Source organism: Chiloscyllium plagiosum, unplaced genomic scaffold (genome assembly GCF_037043375.1).
Source record: "Chiloscyllium plagiosum isolate Xiang-an unplaced genomic scaffold, Cpla_swu_hap1 HiC_scaffold_13, whole genome shotgun sequence".
NCBI lineage: Eukaryota > Metazoa > Chordata > Chondrichthyes > Orectolobiformes > Hemiscylliidae > Chiloscyllium > Chiloscyllium plagiosum.
Genome location: NW_028270151.1, coordinates 71,458,070 through 71,476,340, shown reverse-complemented (window position 1 = coordinate 71,476,340; position 18,271 = coordinate 71,458,070). Strand labels below are relative to the sequence as shown.

At 41.4% G+C, this 18,271-nt stretch overlaps 1 long non-coding RNA gene across 3 annotated transcripts in view; it reads right to left on the bottom strand.

Moving 5' to 3' along the window:
* LOC122555794 (uncharacterized) overlaps positions 1-18,271 on the bottom strand; it is a 104,373-nt gene that overhangs the window by 47,706 nt on the left and 38,396 nt on the right. The window contains exons 2-3 of one of the 3 annotated variants that reach the window (XR_006313367.2): positions 7,133-7,275; positions 1,733-2,224 (exon numbers count right to left, since the gene is read on the bottom strand). The exons of the other annotated variants lie outside the window; for them this stretch is intronic. This is a non-coding gene — a long non-coding RNA (uncharacterized LOC122555794). Of the gene's footprint in view, positions 1-1,732; positions 2,225-7,132; positions 7,276-18,271 lie in introns of those variants that run through there. 3 annotated transcript variants of the gene reach the window in all.

Below are 18,271 nucleotides of genomic sequence, written 5' to 3'. Positions count from 1 at the left end.
GCACATTTAGCAGACCTGGCGTTTACAGCAGAAAACTGAATTGGAACAGCATTAATAGGTGAGTGAATCCCAGGATGGTCCAAACAGCAGGTAATAGATGTTCCAATTGCTGAGTTGCACAATTGAAGAGATAGGGTCTTTGAAATGACACAAGACAAAGATATGAGGAAAAGGATGAAGACAACAATGTTAAAAATCACACAACACCAGGTTATAATCCAACAGGTTTAATTGGAAACACACTACTTTCAGAGCGCTGCTCCTTCATCAGGTGGTTATGACACTGTACACTGTACTGTAACACTCTTAACTTTAACAAAAAGAAGAAAAGAACGGAATTTCTAACTTATGTGAGAAAATTGTGCACAAGGAGTCATAGTTTAAAAATAAGCAGTCACTCCTTTGGAACAGAGAGGAGGAAATATTTTTCACTTAGAAGTTTGAGAGTCTGTGGAATTCTTTGCTTCGAAAGGCAGTGGTAGCAGAATCTTTAAGTACTTTAATGGCAGAGGTAGACAGATTTGTGATTACCAAGGGGATGAACGATTGTAAGGCATATACAAGAATGTAGATTTGAGCTTAAAATCAGATCAGCCATGACCTTCTTGAGTGGTGGAGCTGGCTGCAAGGGCTGAGTGGCTTACTCTAGAGTACAGTACAACCATCTGATGAAGGAGCAGCGCTCCAAAAGCTAGTGCTTCCAATTAAACCTGTTGGACTATAACCTGGTGTTGTGTGATTTTTAACTTCATACACCCCCAGTCCAACACCAGCATCTCCAAATCATGAAGACAACAATGTATCTGAACAATTTATGTGGTCACAACAAGTTTTAATCTAGCAATAAATGTAATAGTTGCAGACTCAAACTCACTTTTTTTTTATTCTTGAACGAGAGGCTGAAAATAAGAAAAAGGACACAATTATAAAAAGGGGTCAATGCGGGGATGTGTTTACAGCTTTGGCAAAACAAGTGAAGCTCATTAGTGAAAATGTACCAATGTTATTTTTTGGGAACATTGTCTTCAACAAAATAGCACCACTTGTGTGTGTGTGCACGGCCCTGAGACAGTTGATTTTATTAGCTTTTCAATTAGCACCATTGGTTACAGGTTCAGGAGAGCTCATTATAGCAACAAGCTTCCCATTGGTCAGATTGTAGTTTATTACTGATTCTGCGAAGGGAGTGAATCAGACAGAGTGAAGCAAGGAGATCTCCTGAAATGAGCTGCATTAATCTTTTCTCTTTCCCCATTCTCAGTAAAGTTTCTATATGCAATTTTTTTGTCAAACCAACAGAACAAACTACCTTCAGAGATGCTGAAAGAAATGACTCTTAAACACACAGATTCATTCACTCAACCAGTGAACTGCAGATAGATCATCGAATTGCAGACTGTGAAACCCGCCCATCTAGTAGTTTTTGATTTTGGACTAGTGATGCAGAACTGTGTTCCTCTGCCTAAATTTGTTCCTTCCACTCACAATATGAAGACATAGAAAGGAACTAGAGTAAGCCACTCAGCCCTTGCAGCCAGCTCCACCACTCAAGATGATCATGGCTGATCTGACTTTAAGCTCAAATCTACATTCTCATATATGCCTTATGTTCATCCTCTTGGTAATCACAAATCTGCCACTAAAATACTTAAAGATTCTGCTACCACTGCCTTTCGGAGCAGAGAATTCCAAAGACTCTCAAACTTCTAAGTGAAAAATATTTCCTCACTTCTGTTCAAAAAGAGTGACTGCTTATTTTTAAACTATGACTCCTTGTGCTGGATTTTCTCATATAAATTAGAAATTACGCTCTTTTCTTCTTTTTGTTAAAGTTAAGAGCATTACAATAAATATAGTTTTACTGTTACTGAAAAACATAGTGGTGATTAGCTCTTATCCAGGGGAACAGTTAGTTAGAGCCAAATTGGAAGTTTCAATAGTTGTATTAATTTTTCATATAACTGCAGGAATAGCAGATCTTGATTTTCAGTGCATTGCCCCAGTGATTGGAATTCAATAGTATGTAGGTTAGATTGGTGTAGATCCATGGTGTAGTAAGGATTGACATAAGGGTACAAGTTATAAAAATGCTACTTTCTTGACATTTGTTGATGTCAACACATTGAAGTCACTAAGCAGAGTTGTAACTCATATGCAAAGTAGCTTTCAGCCATCCTGTAAACCCTGACTTGGTGCTGAGTGAGATACATACGCTGTTGGGTATCTATGAAAAAAGCACAAAAGAAATTTGGCATGGTTTATGATAAGGCAACAAATTTTCGATAGTCAATTTATCTGTAGTTCACCCAGACAATTCATTATTATATCCCCTGAACAAAACCTGATGATTCTTATTAAATGATTAGACAACCATTCAATGGCATCAGGTAGTAAGAGTCAGATAGAAAAATAGAATTGACTTAAAGTTACATTTACAGTTTGCTTACCCCACTTGTCAAGCCAGTTGTAGTTTGTGATTGACAAATTCCCATCTATTATCAATGACAGATTTAGAAGCATGTGTGAAAATATGATTGTTGAGTACTGAGTACTGCATTGAAAATGCTTTTATCAATGAACTTTGTGAAAGAAATTATGTGATGATCAATGAAATGTGACATGAAATTTAAAATGATCAAACAGACCTCCAGTCGACAACAACTCGAGCTGGCAAAGAAAATTCATGCAAAGAGTTCACTCCAGATTGTTAGAGGATATAACCTTGTTTAATTAGTCTATGAGTGAAATCCCACATTGCCTTCTGTGCTGTGTGAAAGTCCTCCTGCACTAGAAAGCATTAAAATTTACTCAACTTCTTCTGCTTATTGATTCTTTTACACACAAGGAAATGGGTCTTATTGAAGCCTCAGTTTGGAAAACACACAAGGTATCATATTAGACCACCTGAGGCTGCATTGAGGAGACATGATACACTCTACAATAGCGGTTTGGAATGGAAAGGCTCTTGTAATGTAGTAGGTCAGGATTATAAAGCAATGTTTATCACTCGCAACAATCAGTGTTCTACTCGCTCATCATGATCAATCAGAATTCATTTCTAAACGTTAGATTTTAATTAGCTGGCAGAGGTAAATGGCACACCTCCATAACTCAAGTGATCAAGGAATGAAAGTGCTGAAGAACAAAATGAAGTACGAACTATGTGAGTGATCATAACAAAGTTATTACATCCACAGATCAATTACCATGTCTGAGCACCCTCGGTGAAACATTCCAAAAGAATCTAGCTAATGGTCAGAATGAGACAATTGTCGAGTGTACAGAAAACACTACTGGCAAGATTAAATATTAGTTGAATGTTCAGGATGATGGCCAGAAGTGAGCTGTGTAAGACAGACAGATTTTCATTCTCCCAGGTAATCAAGAGATACGATGAGCAAACAGGAAAATGGAGGGTTTTTTAATTCATTCACAGGATGAGGGTGTCACGAACTAGACAGCCCAAAGGGCAGTTAAGTGTCAAACACATTGCCTGAGTCACATGTAGGCCAGATCAGGTAAGGACAGCAGTTTTCTTTGCTGAAGGATATTAGGGAACTGGTTGGGTTTTTCTGACAATTGACAATGGATTTATGGTCATCATTGGACTCTTAATTTCAGATTTTTTTATTGAATTCAAATTCCACCATCTGCCAGGGTGGAATTTTAACCCAGGTCCCCAGAACATTATCTGGGTCTCTGGATTCAAATCCCAGTGATAATACCATCTTCTCCCACTGTCAGGTAACACTGACAAACAGACACAACCTTATTGAATAGTACAGCAGTTTCAAGGACCATATGATTTGGTTCTGCTCCTGTTTCTTATTGTTAAATGTACTTATGGACTGGTAGAATGAGGTGAAAGAGTGGAGAGTAAGCAAGTGCTGTGCAAATACTCATACTAAGCTTTAAAGTGACATTTGCATCAGAAAACAATGACGTATTGGAGAGAGAGATTCTCTGATAGTGCAAGAGGAAAATCTCACAGTCTGGACAACAAGCAGGTACAAATTCAAGCTGCAATTTGAACAGATCAAGTTATGAAATAAGGACTGCACAGCAGTCTCACAACAGGACTAGAAGCTGAAGTCCTATGATCGTGAAGTTTTAGTACCTACCCATAGACATGAAATAGAGGGTTCAATCATAGAATGGGTTTCCTCCGGGTGGGTTTCCTCCGGGTGCTCCGGTTTCCTCCCACAGTCCAAAGATGTGCAGGTTAGGTGAATTGGCCATGCTAAATTGTCCATAGTGTTAGGTAAGGGGTAAAGGTAGGGGTATGGGTGGGTTGCGCTTCGGCGGGGCGGTGTGGACTTGTTGGGCCGAAGGGCCTGTTTCCACACTGTAAGTAATCTAATCTAATCTAATCTAATCTAATCCTACAGGGTGGAAAAAGGCCATTTGGCTGATCAAGTCTGCACTGACTTCAGAAAAGCATCCCATTCAGACCCACCCCCAAATCTCCATAACCCTGCATTTACCATGGTTAATCTACCTAGCCTGCATATCCCTCAAGACTATGGGACAAATCAAAATGACAAATCCACCTAACCTGAACATCTTTGGGCTATGGGAGGAAACCCATGTAGACAAGGGGAGAATATGCAAACTCCACACAGACAGTCATCCAAAACTGGATTTGAACTTGGGTCCCTAGCACTGTGAGGCAGCAGTGCTAACCATTGATCCAATTTACCACCACCCTCAGCGCCCCAATAGTTGGAGAGAGTTTGGTGATTACTCCCCTGAAGTAACACATTGCCACACTCTACTTGTTGTTGACCTGCGCCCAACAAAAATGTGTTTGTATTCCTTATGACTGTGTTTGCCAATACTTATGAAGTTTTTTGTTGAAACTTGCTTTGTGCTGGTCTTCTTAGCTGTCATTTCTCCCTTCTGTTCTGTATTCCACTGTTAGGGAGTCTCCGAATTTTATATTGGTCAAGTGACTCATTAGCACCTTTCGAAGTATGTGAAAAGAATCGCTTCTGTAAGCGTTGCTTTCTACTGCCACTTACAGATTTATCTCTCACAGTCACACTTAGGAATGTGGCATGCCAGGAAAGTTTGTTCACACGTCTGTTAAGAAAAATCCTTGGTAGTTGTTCTTATTGTTTTTAAAAAAATGAAGGAAGTTGAAGGTGGTTCTGCAATCTCAAGCTTCTAGGGGGAGTTGCAGTGACTGAATGTTCTTCTCATCTCAAAGTGTTTTACCACCAACAAAGTACCTTTGAAACATGGTCTTAGTTGTAATATAGGGATATCTGACAATCAATGTATGCATGGCAAGATCTCATGCAGCAATAAGATAACAAATGGATCAAATCTTTTTTTAATGTTGTTGAACGTGGCCTGGGAAAGAACTCCCCATCTCTTCTCTGAATTAGTGTTGTTGAAACTTTTATCTTTACCTGAGAAAGCATGTGGAGCTCAGTTTAAAACCTCATCTGAAAGATGGCCCCTTTGCCAATGCAGCACTCCCTCAGGAATGCATTGGCCTATTATTCAAATTTTATTGGTTCAAGTCCCTGCAGTTGAGCATGAACTCCAAGTTTAACTTTCAGGCAAGAGCAATACCAAGAGATATGGTTGACATTTGAAGTGCAACATTGCAGCTCTAAATTTTTGTCAGTGATCCTTGCAAGCTTGACTGTTCTCTAAAAGTCAGGGATTAGATCATCACCCTTTGGATCCCATTCATTTGTCCTTGAATCAATAATTCATTCCAACTGGTGTGATCCCAAGTGGAAAATATAAACACTCATCCAATGAATCGAGAAAGGGGTATATGTCACTAGGCTGGTACAAATGGTTCACAAAACACCTCTCAGAATTTCGCCAGACCAAATAAGCAATACCAAGTGGTCGCATGTGGAATGCATTTCCTGAGGAAGTGGTGGATATGTATACAATCACATTGTTTAAAACACATTTGGATAAGTACATGAATAAGAACGATTTGGAGGGATATGGGCCAGGAGCAGGAAGGAGGGACAAGTTTAGTTTGGGATTATGTTTGGCATGGACTAGTTGGACCAAAGGCTCTGTTTCCATGCTGAATGACTCATGACTGTATGACAATAACCTATTGGCACCTTAGCCAGAGCCAAAGGCTGACAGGCATGACAAGGCATAACAAGGTAAAGCAGGAATGTCATGAGTATGCAGGTCGGCACTAAGTGAGTGAGAGCTAAAAGCAAGTGAGCAACCATGAGATGCTTTCTTGTCCAAACCTTGATCTGGGTCCTGATCTATCCTTGCTGGCAGCCTTTCAATGTCCCGATTTATACTCTTCTGCTCCAAGTTGCTCCCTTACTGATCCATTATTTCTTGGATGTCCAGGTAAGTGATGGTGCCAGTTGCTGAATGAAAACACCAAGAAGCAGCTTTGTAGGCAGTAAGAAGGTTCTGCCCTCACTACAGAAAGTTATGGTCACAGTTACGGCACTCTCTCTTCATCACTGAAGGTCATGTTAAGTACCGTCAAACACACATTTTTAATGGCACACCCTGTAATTTTGTTTTTGGGGAAACCATAGACCAAGGTAGTCAACATTGGAACATGGACAGGGCTGTCAATGCCTACCGTACCCACTTTAAATTGTACACTGGACTGCAGACACTATTTTGTTGGACAACATTAAATGGCTGATGGAGGTACCCTCCAACATTCATCTATCCAACCTCAGGGCCCAGGAAGAAGTGGATTTTTGCCAGGAGCCTCACCAATCAGTGAAACTCAGGATCCTGTGATGTCAATAAGACATGATGAAGCTTTGAAAAACCAATAAACGGAGCTGAAGAAAAACTCCCCAAAAAAGGTCACCAACACTGTTGCCCTTGAATCTAGTTGGCTCACCATGGTTTCATGGAAAACTTGATGATTTACTCTGTGTGTGTGTGTGTGTTTTTCAAGGCTTTTGACCACTACCAAAAGGTAACTCTACTCTGCATGTCTCCTGCCCAATGGAAGCAATCATTTCAAAATCAATTTTATTTCTTTTAATATTGTACCCCTGCCACAGCATTTATCTTCTTTCATTAATATTTAAATACCACTGTAATGACCATGTGTAACTAAGAAGCATGCATCGAAATACTAGCAGGCAGAGGTGATGTGATGTCGCACCTGTTCTATCTTCTTCATTCACATTTCTCTATTATAATGTCGACTACTCTCCAAAAGTCTTTCCTTGGCTTGGAATCAATTTTTGATGTGGTGAGGCAGTGAAAGGTGTCATTGAAAGTTAAATTTCTGTCTTCTGGATCTTCCTGTTGAAAAATCACAATGTTTGTCACCAAACAGATTGGAACCAATAATTGCCATTAGCTTCTTTCAATCCTCTAATATTGTATTAATCCCCTCCTCTCCTACAACGTTAAGGTGGTTTGAAGTTAATAACTCACCAAAATAGAAACCATTGAATCGCAGCATGTTCTATACTCTATTTACAACTAATGCTTATTTTAAAGCATCATGGCTAACTCTGCCAATAGACGATGCAGATATTTTAGGAGGTTGTGTAGCTCGCATAGCCTCGTAGTACAGAATGATGACAGATTTGTCTCATGTAAAGTACTTCCTACTGTGATTGATTCTGACCTGCCTGCAGTATTAGTCAGCAGGCATAGACGAAATAAAAGGCTAGTCAACAGTGATAAGTATATCAGCGTTAGCCTTCAACTCCTTTGATCTTTGAGAACGGTTTATTGTGGTCTGACATTCTGTTGCTATCTTGGCTGTTTCTCTAATAAAGATGAATTACTGGCTGCTGGTTGCATAAAATTTAGGCTGAACAATTCAGTGTTTGTAGAGATTCATTGCCTGTTACAGATACAACTGACAAAGATGTGTTTTTATGTAGAAACAGGTAATTCTACAAAGTTGTAAAGAGAAGCATGTCAATGAGGAAAAAAACAGCTGTGAGGTATTTTCATTGCAATGCCATGAGTGAGTTGTAGAGCAAATGGTTTTTCGTAAAAGTCTGTAATGCATTTCAATGCAAGTTTTACAATGCAGCATTTGGCAAACATTTTAAGAATTTTTTCTCTTCCCCTCATCCCTTAATTATGTTTTTTTCTAAAACTGCTGGTCATTTGTAAAATCTCCCAATGCTGAGGACAATTCTTTAGGCCTGAAACAAGGTCAGATAGAGATCTGGCTAGCCATGGATGTTTCCTGACCTCCTGAGTAGCTGTAAATCTACAGTATTTCTTAGAGACGTTTTTTCCCAAATTATGAAATGATTGAACATCATTGGTGATCTGTCAAACAGTAATGGTGAGAATAAAGATAATGAAATCAAAACTGACAGAGCTTGATTCTGAATAGTTGCTAAACCAGAGGAGTGAAGCAAATAGTTCTATTTCTGATTCAATCCAATTTCTAAATAATTTACAACGTATTTACGACACCGGAAGAAATGCTGATACTTCGAAACTGTCTGACTGAGTTAAAGACAGGATTAGTATGGGACTATTTGTACTACAGCTGTCTCTTCAGCCTTACTCTTTTCTGTCTGGTATCTGGCATACTGTAAATTTTACATTACACATGATCACATAACTGATAAATCTCAGGTTACAAAAAATGATGCTTTAAGCAATTTTATAATTTAAAGATTTACAGTAGTCCTGGATCTATGAAAGTGATATTACTGTGGGAATAATAGTTGTGCCTTGCCTTTCTACTACACAAGGACAAAATCAATATAGACCAGGATGGGAAAAAAACAGAAAATGCTGGAAATATTCATCAGGTCTGACAGTACCTGGGGAGAGAGGAACAGAGTTAATGTTTCAGAGTAATGCCCTTCCAAAAGAAATTATAGAAAAGAAAGTTATAGAATTGCAATGCATCTTATTCAAGAAGAAAGAAAGAGAAGAAGGAATTAAGGAAAGAGAGTAAATGGCAATTTAAAGAAATATCAAGCATTTTATCTCCTTCATACTTTGCATAGCCCAAACATTTTCTCAGAAGAACCAAAGATGACATTTAATTCTTTCAATTTAGAAACCTACTTGTATCACAATGAAGTCTTCAATACACTTACTGACTGGGTGAGCATTTTATCAATCTTCACCAGGCAATTTGCAAATGTGACTCCAGAAAGGAGGGGAGAGTGACTGCCCATGACATCAAGGCATTTAGCTGAGTGTGGCATCAAGAAGCCCTAGCAAATTACAGAAGAGGCAATGGCCTAGTTATATTATCAGTTGACTATTAATCTAGAAACTCAACTAATGTTTTGGGACCCGAGTGCAAATCCCATCATGGCAGAAGGTGGTATTTGAATTCAGTAAAAGAATCTGGAATTGGTGACCAAGAAATCATTGTTGATTGTCAGGAAAAGCCCATCTCGTTCACTAAAGTTTTTTTAAGGACAAAAAACCTGCCATCCTTACTGAATCTGACCTACATGTGACTCCAGACCCACAGCAAAGTAGTTGACACTTAACTGCCCTCTGGGCAATTAGTGATGGGCAATAAATGCTGGCCTATCCAAAGATGCCCACATCCTGTGAGTGAATAAAAGAAAATTGGAATGGGGGGAAAACTTTCCACTTGCTGGGTCACACCTAGTCCAAAAGAAGATGGTTGTGCGAGTTGGAAATTATTATCTCAGCTCCAGGATATCTCTGCAGGAATTCCTCAGAGTAGCCAACTATCTTCATGCTTCATCAATGAATTTTGCTCCATCAAATCATTGAAATTTGCACGTTTCTCAGCATTGTTTGTAACTCCTCAGATACTGAGACAATCCTTGTCCAAATGCAGCAAGGCCTGGACAATAACTGACAAGAGGCAATCAATATTCATGTCACACAGTGCCAGGCAATGACCATCTTCAATAAGAGAGGATCTAACAAACCCCCCTTAACATTCAATAGCATTACCATTGCTGAAATCCCCATCATTATCCTGGAAATTACTATTGAGCAGAAACTGAATTAGCCCAATCAGGTAAATAAAGTGGCTACAAGAGCAGGTCAGAGGCTAAGAATCCTGCAGTGAATAACTCACCTCCTGATTCACAGAAGTCTGTCAACCATCTACAAGGCACAAGTCAGGGATGTGATAGATTACTCCCCACGTGCATGGACAAGTGCAGTTCTAAGAGCACCCAAGAAGCTCACCATGGCCCAGTGGCTCAGTGGTTAGCACTGCTGCCTCACAGCACCAGGGACCTGGGATTGATTCCAGCCTCAGGTGACTGTGTGGAGTTTGCATATTCTCCCTGTGTCTGCACAGGTTTCCTCTGGGTGCTCCAGTTTCCTCCCATAATCCAAAGATGTGCAGGTTAGTGAACTGGCCATGCTAAATTGCCCATAGTGTTCAGGGAAGTGTAGGTTAGGTGCATTAGTCAGGGGAATGGGTCTAGGTGGGTTACTCTTCAAATGGTTGCTATGGACTTATTGGGCTGAAGGGCCTGTTTCCACACTGTAGAGATTCTTGATTCTAATTCCCTATCCAGGACAAAGCAGCCTCCAAAATGTCATGTTTCTAAATCTCATTTTGGGTTGTGCATTTTAGGGAAATTTTTTAGGCTTTGCAGTAGGCATGGGAGACTATTATCAGACATGGTAAGCAAAATACTACAGGGTTCTGAGCACCATGTGCTGTGGTAGAATGCATGGCAGAATTGAGTGATAAAAGCCATAAGGTTTGTCATGCCATTGGGACCAACTCTTACCATCATTTATGCTTCTCACAAGCAACATGGCAAGTAACCATGCTTATCTGTTATCTGATGATTTGGAGATGCTGGTGTTGGACTGGGGTATACAAAATTTAAAATCACACAACACCAGGTTATAGTCCAACAGGTTTAATTGGAAGCACTAGCTTTCGGAGCGCTGCTCCTTCAACCACCTGATGAAGGAGCAGCGCTCCGAAAGCTAGTGTGCTTCCAATTAAACCTGTTGGACTATAACCGAGTGTTGTGTGATTTTTAACTCTGTTATCTGATGTCCGAATTTCAACCAGTGTCGGTCTCTGAGCCTCAAGGACCCTGCTGGCTACACCCATGGTGAGGAATGACCACTATTTAGTTTGTGTGATTGAAGGAAACAAACTTTCTTTTTAATATACATTGGATCTGCTCATTTCCATCGCAACTCAACCATCTTGTCTCACCTTCAGGCTCCCTTATCTCCTTTCTCTGTGTAGCGATGAACGATATGCTTATATAGGCTATTCTTCTTACAACATGGAAGAGGTTGAGCAGAGGTAAAGCACGTATTTCAGGGCTATCATGAACCTTAATTGTAACATTATTCATCTTAGCCCTTCTTGATCCTACTTCAATAAGATGTCAAAAAGTTGGATTGTACTGTTTTTGTTCTTATCCTTGTAAGGTTTAAGCAAATCTGTTTTATGGAAGGGTCCAGGTTTTAGATACAATACAATTCGTGATTTTGTTTTGTTCTTATTACATTTTATTTTGCTGATTTTTTTGTAATAGAGGGTCACTACATTTCCTGGCAACAGAATAGCAACTTGCCTGTCATATGTATTGAAATAATTAAATATGACAGGCCCATGTTTTTTCATCAGAGTGTTTTCTTCAGTTAAGGAGGTCCATAATCTGGCTTGATAAATGCAAATCCAAAGTTCATAAATCATAAAGCCGCAGCACTGCTTCCATGTACAAGTCAGAACACACACACATCAAAAAAGGACAAATTACCTCATCTGTTCTGGGTTTGCTCGAGTATTTCTGTACCTGCTACTTTCCAGTGTTTACTTCAAATGAGTTTCAACAGGCAAACTTCTACTTAAATCAGCAGGGTGCTTGACATGGTGAAGCTGCATCAAAGTATTGAGGGTTGCCTGTAGTGCAGCTTAATCAGATCAGTGGGGAGTTGTTACTTTTGTTTCGTAATCTTTTCCGTTGAACTCTGATGACCACAATTATTACAGCCTTTCTAATATGCCTTTTACCAGTAATGACTTCTTTGACTTTTCAGTCACATTGTACAGGACGTTAATTAAAGTTGATTTGGTTCTTCCTTCCAAAAGCACAGTGCGACATTGTCACCGCCAACATATTAACCCTATATGTACTGAACTTCTTTGAGAAAGGAGCAAGATGGAGCCTGGCAGCTGTTAATGTTGTCAGTAAATGCTCTCAACTACAGCTGGCAGAATGCAACATTTTAGGATATGCAACAGCACACTTTGGCACAGACAGTAAATTAAGATATTTAATCAGCACTAAGCTGTTCACTAATTCTCCGACAGCTAGGATCCAATTTAATTCAAACTTTCTCATTGGTCGGATCTTTTGGACCTGAAATGAATTCAACCTTCCACCGAGGGTGAAAGTGCAAAGCCTAGAGATTTGAGACGTTGTTAGTGGAACTGTCTCAGCTTCCAGTATTGTTACTCCATTGGCTTCAGTTATTTTCCAACATCTCATCTAACCTTGAACTGAAACAGTCAATTCTTGGGGGGGGGGGGGGGGGGGGGTGCATTAATAAGACTATGTTTCAGTGAAGACAGTAGTGTAATGGTTAATGTCACGAGACTAGCAATAGAGAGATCCTTGCTAATGCTCTGCTCATTTGGGTTCACATCCCACCATGTCAGTTAATGGAATCGAAAGTCAGAAATATGCAAGTGAAATCTTGACCATGAGACTATCATGAATTGATGTAAAGTCTGCTTTTACTCTGCAACAGCTCATGTAAATAAACATATTAGATTAAAATATTACTAAAAATAGAGACATTTTGCCAATGATTTTTGTCTTTGACTCATCAGGACAAATGCAAGAATATCAAATTTCAAACTAACTCTGCCAGTCAGAATCAGCTTGTCAACCGATCAGCAATGTTTTCTCCAGTAAGTGAATCTGATTGCTTGAAATTTGATATTATTCCAAAAGAACTGTGGAAAGGCAATAAACAAGGATTTAAAGACAGCCAAGGGTTGGATTTTATAATTTTAATCACTTGACAAACTTGGCTTGGAAGAGATGGGAGCCTACGTACTGAAGGTGCCCTGAGCAACTAGTCTCTGAACTGAAGTTGCTATTTTTCAGTATGCACCCAGGGATATCAGATAAAGGAATAAACCTCCAGGAAGTTGGCAGGAAAAAGAAAGATCTCAATCTCTCCTGGTAAAGAAACCCCACAGCACAGCAAGCTGCACAGATCTGGCTCAACAAAATATATCCAAAAGTATCTTCTGAGAAGGTTCCAAGACTCAAATCTTTCAACTCTGAAACATGAACTGATGCTTTCAGTCAAAGATCGAAATCTAACTGATTTTCCATCTAAATAAAAGTCTGATCTGAAGATCATTTCAATTCTACAATCGTTAGCATTGTGATTGTAATGACAGGAAATTGACGGGACAATGAAATGTCTTCCCTTTGTCTGATCTTCTGAGTTTAGACCCTTGGCCCCGGACATTTTTCACATTTGCCTTTTATTAAGAATTCATATCAGCTCTGCAGGATAGTATTGTCTTGCTATCCCTAATTGCTCTGGAGAAGTCATGATTTGGAGATGCCGGTGTTGGACTGGGGTGTACAAAGTTAAAAATCACACAACACCAGGTTATAGTCCAATTAAACCTGTTGGACTATAACCTGGTGTTGTGTGATTTTTAACTTTGCTCTGGAGAAGGTGATGAGTTGCCTTTTGAACCACTGCAGTCCATTTGGTGCAGGTATACTCACAATGCAGTTAAAAAAAGAGACCCAGGATAAATGTATAAGTCTGGTTTTAAGAGAATATAGTTTGATTCTGATTAATAATTGGAAGCTGAGGAGCTTATCAGTAAAATGTGTTATCACCATTTTATATTATCAAATTAAGTCGAAATCTATGTCTGAGATTCTGTGATTCATTTCAATCAAGATTGCCTAATCATTACTTTGGATTGCTTTATGAACTGGGACTTTGACTATCTTATGTTCCATGCTATCACGAAGGCCTTCAGGACTAAACTTGCTATCAGATCAATCCAGACACTTGAAACACAACTTCAAAAGCTGAAAAACTCAGACAAAATGGACCTTCTTATGGACCAGACCAAATCCTCTTCAAATGTATCAAAGAGATAGCCTCGACCCTAACTTTTCTTATTTAAAGGCAAGTGTAAGGTGCTGTGTTCTAAATATAATTCAATTGGTTACACAACTCGGCTTTAAACTTTTTTCTTACTCTACAGTTAAAATACAAACTATAGAAAGAAGAATTGGTCTAACTTTTAACTCTATTGGAAAACTTAACAGAAAAGTTGCTTTTTAACTACTAAACAGTAACTGTTCTAATATAGTAACACCACATAAACACACCCTTGACAAAGACAAATTGGGTAAAACAGATTGTCTCATGTGCGATTCTGGTTGCTGAGAGAATCCAGCTCTTCATTATAAAAGTGAGAGAAGTGCCAGCACCCACATCCAGCTTCCAATAATTGCTGTATGTGAAGCTAAAACCCTGGTTCTGTGACAGCCTGACTCTACCCATTCAGGCTGCTTCTATTGTTCCAACTATAAAAAAAAAACAAGACCTCACAAGGTGTTTACTTTATTGGCTTGGGACAGACCACTTGGTGCCTCTGACTCAACCTCTCTTCATAAACAAAAAGACAATACATCTCTTCAACCCGTAATATTGTCACAACCTTGTTATCACATCACACAGATGTTCTTGGTAAAGCATTTGTGTTTTATTAGCCATGGCTATAAAGAAATACATTTAGCAGCTTGCTGTTAGGCATTTAGGATTGTGGGAAAGGTGGAATGCTCTAATGAAGTAACATCGTGGCAGCTGTCAGGGTTAATTTCATTTGAACTGGTTGTGTGTTGAAAGACAAGAACCCTTGCTTATTGACATGCTTGATAGCATCAACGAAGGGAGCACATATGACCACATGACATCTTGGATCTGAAGGAAACTGCCACTTCTGTGAAATGTTCCTGTGGATTGCTAATGCACAAGGTGGTAAATTAGCATATTGTGCCATTATGGCTTTCCTTCATCATCCCTGTACATTATAAAACATTGAAACATCGAAATTTCACAGCGAAGGAGAAGGCTATTTGGCCCATTGTGTCTGTATCAGCAGAAAAACAGCTCCTTCTGTTTCTTCAGCTCTCAGTCTACCAAACCTGGAGGTTATAGCACTCCAGAGACTTATTCAGGTGTGATGAGAGTTTTTATCTTAACTACCTTTTAGGCCATCAGTTCCATCATCCAACAAATTTTATTGAAAAACATTCCCTGCAACCACACGCTACCCTTCAGCTGATACATTAAAACAATGCCACAATATTGATAAGGGAAATGATTACTTCCCACCCACTCGTACGTTTCTATATACCTCAACTTTCTCATCTGAGCTTTTTCTGTTCCAAAAGAAAAATCTCATCCAATCTTTCCTCATTCCTGAAAGTTTCAATTCCTGGCAAAATTCCTGTAAATCTTCTCTGTACTTTCCCGAGCATGATTACTACCTGGTCACCATTACTGTACTCAGAATTCTAGCAATGATCTAATTACTGTTTAATACAATAAAGTTCTAGCATAGCCGTCAATCTCTCCTCTGCCTCAGCTGACAACGGAAAGTCGAGAGTGTGGTGCTGGAAAAGCACAGCAGGACAGGCAGCATCCAAGGAGCGGAAATATCAATGTTTCAGGCAAAAGCCCTTCATCAGGAATGTGGCTGGGACTCTCGGGGGCGGAGAGATAAATGGGAGGGGGTGGGGCTGGGGGGAAGGTGGCTGAGAGTGCAATAGGTGGATGGAGGTGGGGGTAAGGCTGGTAGGTTGGAGAGGAGGGTGGAGCGGGTCGGTGGGAAGCAAGATGGACAGCTAGGACAAGTCATGAGGGTGGCACTGAGCTGGAAGGTTGGAACTGGGATAAGGTGGAAGGAGGGGAAATGAGGAAACTGGTGAAATCCATATTGATGCTCTGGGGTTGGAGGGTCCTGAGGCAGAAGATGAGGTATTCCTCCTCCAGGTGGTTAGAGAGTGGCAATGGAGGAGGCCCAGACCTATATGTCCTCGGCGGAGTGGGAGGGGGAGTTGAAGTGTTCAGCCACGGGGCGTTGGGGTCGATTGGTGCAGGTGTCCTGGAGATGTTCTCTGAAGCGCTCTGCCAGTAGATATCCTGTCTCCCCAATGTACTGGAGACCGCATTGAGAGCAACGGATACAGTAAGTGACATGTGTGGAAGTAGAACATGTGGAAGAAAAGGTGGGGAGTGGTGCCAGTGTAACTGCCGAAGATGGACTGTTCCACGTAGCCGTCAAAGAAGAAGGCATAGCTGGGACCCATGCGGGTGCCCATGGCTACCCCTTTCATCTGGAGGAAGTGGGAGGATTCGAAGGAGAAATTGTTGAGGGTGAGGATCAGTTCACCCAAATGAATAAGAGTGTTAGTGGAAGGGTACTGGTGGGAATGTTGGGAGAGGAAGAAATGGAGGGCTAAGAGGCCCTAGTCATGGCCAATGGAGGTGTATTGGGACTGGAAGTCCATGGTGAAGATGAGGCATTGGGGGCCAGGGAAACGAAGGTCTTGAAGAAAGTGGAGGATGTGGGTGGTGTCCCGAACATACATGGAAAGTTCCTGCACCGAGGGGATAGGACAATATCGAGGTAGGTGGAAATGAGTTTGGTGGGGCAGGAGCAGGCTAAAACGATGGGTCGGCCGGGGTGGTCAGGTTTGTGGATCTTAGGTAGGGGGTAGAACCCAACAGTGCAGGGTTCCCGAACTATGATGTTGGAAACTGTGGATGGGAGATTCCCTGAGGTGATGAGGTTCTGTATGGTCTGGGAGATTAGCTTGGTCATGGGAGGTGAGGTCGTGGTCGAGGGGGCGGCAGGAGGAAGTGGCTTCAAGTTGGCGCCTGGCTTCGGCAGTGTAGAGGTCAGTGCGCCAAACTACCGTTGCACCCCTTTGTCCGCTGGTTTGATGATGAGGTTGGGGTTGGAGCAGAGGGAGTGAAGAGCTGTGTGTTGTGAGGGTGAGAGGTTGGAGTGGGTGAGGAAGGGTGGACAGGTTGAGGCGCAACCAGTTCGGGAACGCCTCACTGCCCGATTCTTCCTCCTACCCAAGATCCACAAGCCTGACTACCCTGGCCAACCCATCATCTCAGCCTGCTCCTGCCCCAACGAATTCATCTCCACCTACCTCAATACAGTACCTCGATACTGTCTTATCTCCCCAGTCCAGGAACTCTCCACATACATTTGGACGCCACCCACATCCTCCACTTCCTCCAAGACCTTCGTTTCCCTGGCCCCCAATGCCTCATCATCACCATGGACTTCCAGTCCCAATACACCTCCATTGGCCATGACTAGGGCCTCTTAGCCCTCCATTTCTTCCTCTCCCAACTTCCCCAACAGTACCCTTCCACTAACACTCTTATTCATTTGGGTGAACTGATCCTCACCCTCAACAATTGCTTCTTCAAATTCTCCCACTTCCTCCAGATGAAAGGGGTAGCCATGGGCACCCGTATGGGCCCCAGCTATGCCTATGTCTTTGTCAGCTACGTAGAACAGTCCATCTTCCGTAGTTACACCAGCACCACTCCCCACCTCTCCCTCCGCTACATTGGCGCGACCTTGTGCTCCCGTGAGGAGGTTGAACAGTTCATCAATTTCACACACACATTCCACCCTGACCTTCAATTCACCTGGACCATTTCTGACACCTCCCTCCCTTTCTTGGATCTCTCTATCTCCTTCAATGGTGACCAATTCAACACTGACATCTTCTACAAATCCACCAACTCCCACAGCTACCTGGGTTACACCTCCTCCTACCTCCTGTAAAAATGCCATCCTGAATTCCCAATTTTTCCGCCTCTGCCACATCTGCTCCCAAGAGGACCAGTTCCAACACAAAACACACCAGATGGCCTCCTTCTTGAAACACCGCAATTTCCCCTCCCACGTGGTTGATGATGCCCTCCAGCGCATCTCATCCACTTCCCACACCTCCACCCTCGAACTCTACCCCTCCAACTGCAACAAGGACATAACACCCAGTCCTCACCTTCTATTCCACCAACCTCCGTATACATCCCATCATTCTCCGCCATTTCTGCCACCTACAACCACCAGAGATATATTTCCCTCCCCACCCCTATCCGCTTTCCGTAAACACCATTCCACATTCCATCTGCGATTACCTCACCAGGTCTATGCCACCCCAAAAACCCGCCCTCCCCTCCTGGCACCCTCCCCTGCCACCGCAGGAATTGCAAAACCTGTGCCCACACCTTCTCCCTCACCACCATC